At 44.4% G+C, this 4,658-nt stretch overlaps 1 pseudogene; it reads left to right on the top strand.

Annotated features, from left to right (window-relative positions):
• Nucleotides 1-767: 767 nt before the first annotated feature.
• LOC147369851 (mitochondrial adenyl nucleotide antiporter SLC25A23 pseudogene) lies at nt 768-4,323 on the top strand (annotated as a pseudogene).
• The last annotated feature ends 335 nt before the right edge of the window (nt 4,324-4,658 follow it).

Here is a 4,658-nt window from a genome sequence, read left to right as displayed (position 1 = left end):
TGATGACTATTAGGTGTCTGATGAGTTTTTTCTTTAAGTCTCAATTTGCTATAGAATTCCAGCCATGACCAGAGGGCAAAGAATATAGATTTCAAAATCTGTAGGTAACTCTGAATTTGTTTTCATAATGAGTACAACTTGGTATGGGAAATAAAAAAGCCTTTTTTCTTAGCTCTGTAATCTGACATCTGAGATCAGCGTAGGAATTTAACCCATTTGTTTAGCTAATTCAGTCTATTTCTTTGCGTTTGTTTCAAAGGCCAGCCTAGTCTTTAAAAACTATAAGGTGCACATATTTGAATATGTCAAAAGAACTGATGTATTCTAGGATTCTGAGCAATGAATCCTATCTGGAAAAGAAGTTAGGCTGTTTTTCTGTTCTTGTGCACCTGAAGCTGTGAAGTGTTAGGACATGCTAAAGTACCACACTTAGCAACTTCAATTATTTATATTTTATACCATTCTAAACACTATTAATTTTTTAAATATTATGGAAAGTTCCACAAAATATTATTCAAGAAAAGTGTTTTCCTCATTCGATTGATACTATATCATGAATATATATTTTTTCAACATAAAGGTAACGTGTGTGCATGCTAAATCTCTTTAGTTGTGTCTGACTCTTTGAGAGCCTATGTACTAGAGCTGCCAGGCTCCTCTGTCCAAGGGATTGTCCAGGCAAAATTACTCAAGTGGGTTGCTGTGCCCTCCTCCAAATGATCTTCCTGACACAAGGGTCAAACTCAAGTCTCTTTGCATCTACTACAATGGAGGTGTGTTCTTTACCACTAGCACCACAATATAACACCAGGCAAATGAATTCAGACAATATGGTATTCTATGATTAAGAACAAGATGTCAGCATACAAATTCATCATTTAGGAAGCTTTGTAAAGTAATCAATTCAGTTAAGAACAGAATAAATAAGATATAAACTTGTAAAACTGTGAAAGAAAATCAAGCCAGGTGAAAAGTATCTTTTAATTTTTTTCAAGAAAAATAAGGTTTTTGTTGAAATATTTCAAATTCATTGTTGTACATTGAATTGATTATATTCAAGAATTGTATTGACAGCCTGTAACTTTTTCTTCAACATTAACTTATTTTCCATGCCTTATAACATGCAAATGCATGTATCAATTTGCAGAGAAAGAGTAAATGTAAGTTATTTTTGCTGTTTATTCATATGTTAGATTAACTTTATCAACCCATATATTAAAATGTAATCATTTCATTGTCAGGAGCCTAAAGCTAATGTTAATTACAGTTTGAAACTTCGATTATTAATGCATCTTTACCTACTGAAGTGTGAAATAAGCAATAGTAGTTGAAATTCACCAATTAAATTAGCTTCTGAGACAAGAATTCATAAGTAGGCATTTGTTCATAATGAACAAATGCTGCAGAATTTCATGTTCTAAGCTACGCTCATGAAATATTAGACCCAAGGAGTGAGAACAATTGTTCCAAACAAAACAAAAAAACTGCAGTATATAAAATAAATACAATAGATGTGATAAGCATCCTATATTTTTTATCTTCATATTTCATATGTCACCAGAAAAAAGAATGCATAGGCTCAGTCCACAGAAGAATATAAAAGTTTTTTTATTTTATTTTAAATTAATAGGGAAAAGAGAGAGATCTATTTTGTTCACATAGTAATACCTTAGTCCATTCAGGATATTATAACAATACCATAGACTAGATGGCTTATTAACAATAGAAACATCTCGCTCACAGTTCTGGAGCCTGGGAAATCCAAGATGAAGGAGCCAGGAGATTCAATATCTAGTAAGCCTCTCCTTCAGAGGAGGCAATGGCACCCCACTCCAGTACTCTTGCCTGGAAAATCCCATGGACGGAGGAGCCTGGTAGGCTGCAGTCCATGGGGTCTCGAAGAGTCGGACACGACTGAGCGACTTCACTTTCACTTTCATGCATTGGAGAAGGAAATGGCAACCTTAGTGGTAGAGAATCCGCCTGCCAATGCACGAGAGGTGGATTCGATCCCTAGGTCTGGGATATGCCTGGAGAAGAAAATGGCAACCCACTCCACCACAATATTCTTGCCTGGGGAATCCCATGGAATGAGGAACTTTGAAGGCTACAGTCCATGGGGTCACAAAAGAGTCAGACATGACTTAGCAGCCTAAACAACAACAGAGACCCAGAGGACGCCACTGACCCTTCTACTATGGAAAAACATAGTGAGAATGGCCCTGTGAGCCAGGAAGGAGAGGCTTGTGGTGGTGGTTGTTTAGACTGCTAAGTCATGTTTGACTCTTGCAACCCCATGGACTGGAGACCACTAGGCTCTTCTCGCCGTGGGATTTCCCAAACAAGAATACTGGAGTGGGTTGCCATTTCCTTCTCTGGGTGATCTTCCTGACCCAGGAATCGACCAGAGTCTCCTACTTGGTGGGTGGATTCTTTACCACTGAGCAACCTGGGAAGTCTGGGTCTCTATTATAAGGTCACTGATTGGATGAGATGGTTGGATGGCATCACCGACTCAATGGACATAGGCTTGGGTGGACTCCGGGAGTTGGTGATGGACAGGGAGGCCTAGCAAACTGCAGTCCATGGGGTCGCGAAGAGTTGGACATGACTGAGCGACTGAACTGAACTGAACTGATCTCATTCATTAATCCCATTCCTGCACTTGCAGGAGTCACTTCCTCCTATAAGAGCCAGAGCCTGGGCAGGCAGTGCTGAGGCCTGCGGGGCCCAGGGACGGGTAGGGGAGGGGGAAGCTGGCAAGCCACCGCTGAGGCTGCTGCGGCTGCAGGCTCCCCTCCCCGCTGCGCGCGAGCGCCATGCAGGGTGGGGCTGGGGGCGGGCGAGGCCTAGCGGCATCAGGGCTGGCGTCACCTCTTCAAGGGGCTGGACAGTAACAGGGATGGTCGCCATGAGTTGCCCCTGTGCTCGGCTAGCTGGGTGGGGGCGACCCGGACTGCAGAGCCCAACAGGGCATCTCCCCTGAGGGTGACAATGACCCAGATGGTGACCTTGACCTGGAGGAGTTTATCCTCTACTTGCAGGAACAGGAACGGCGCCTTCTACTTCTGTTCCACAGTCTGGCCCGCGATCAGGATGGTCAGATCGACGTCTCTGAGATCCAGCAGAGTTTCTGAGCCCTGGGCATTTCCATCTAGATGGAGCAGGCAGAGAAAATCCTGCACAGCATAGACGCATGATAGTACCATGACCACTGACTGGCAGGAGTGGCGTGACCACGTCTTGTTGCATTTGCTGGAGAACATGGAAGACGTGCTGTATTTCTGGAAGCATTTCACGGTCCTGGGTATTGGCAAGTGCCTGACCATCCCGAATGAGTTTTCAGAGCTGGAGAAGCTGACTGGCATGTGGTGGAAGCAGCTGGTGGTGGGGGCGGTGGCGAGTGCCATGTTCAGGAGAGGTACAGCCCCTCTAGACTGACTCAAGGTCTTCATGAAGATCCACGCCTCCAAGACCAAATGGCTGAACATCCTGGGGGGCCTCCAGAGCGATCAAAGAGCGGGGCGTGTGTTCCCTGTGGCATGGTGACAGGATTAACGTGCTCAAGACTGCACCTGAGTCGTTCATGGCCTATGAGCAGATCAAGCGGACCATTCAGGGGCAACAGGAGACACTTCAGGTGCAGGAGCACTTTGTGGCTGGCTCTCTGGCTGGCGCCACATCCCAAACCATCATCTACCCCCATGGAGATGCTGAAGACTTGGCTGATCCTTCACTGGACGGGTCATTATAAGAGGCTGCTGGACTGTGTGCAGCAGATCCTGGAGCCAGAAGGGCCCGGCGCCTTCCACTATGGCTACCTGCCCAACATTCTGGGCATCATCCCTTACGCGGGCATCGACCTGGCCATCTACGAGAAGACCGGCCTTTGATCCCTGGATCAGGAAGATCCCTTGGAGAAGGAAATGGCAACCCACTCCAATATTCTTGCCTGGAGAATTCCACGGACAGAGGAGCCTGTCAGGCTACAGTCCATGGGGTCGCAAAGAGTTGGGACACTACTGAATGACTGACACACACACAATTCTTTTCATGAGGACTCTGTCTTCCTGATCTAATAACTTCCCAAAGCTTCCACTCCTATTACCTTCATATTAAGGATTAGGATTTAAAATACAAATTTTGGCCAGAAAGATTCAGCTTATAGTATACAATATACTCAGTATCATCTTATACTTTGGCAATAACTTATTGTCTCAATTTTTTTTAATTTAAATATATATTAATGTAAGAATTGCATCATTCATCTGACTCTTTATATGATTTTTCAGATAAAGCCTTGCTTCCTACTTGCTCAGTCAGTTCACTTGTTCAGTCTTGTCTGACTCTTTGCCACCCCACGGACTGCAGCATGCCAGGCTTCCCTGTCTGTCACCAACTCCCTGAGCTTTCTCAAACTCATGTCCATTCAGTCGGTGATGCCATCCAACCATCTCATCCTCTGTCATTCCCTTCTCTTCTTGCCTTCAATCTTTCCCAGCATCAGGGTCTTTTCCAATGAGTCCAGAATCAGGTGGCCAAAGTATTGGAGTTTCAGCTTCAGCATCAGTCCTTCCAATGAATATTCATTACTATTTTCTTTAGGATGGACTGGTTGGATCTCCTTGCAGTCCAAGGGACTGTCAAGAGTCTTCTCC

This window comes from Bos grunniens, chromosome 7 (assembly GCF_055505025.1).
Source record: "Bos grunniens cultivar Pamir isolate PY7600 chromosome 7, Bosgru_T2T1.0, whole genome shotgun sequence".
In the NCBI taxonomy this organism is placed as follows: domain Eukaryota; kingdom Metazoa; phylum Chordata; class Mammalia; order Artiodactyla; family Bovidae; genus Bos; species Bos grunniens.
This window is presented reverse-complemented; position numbering and strand designations above follow the sequence as displayed.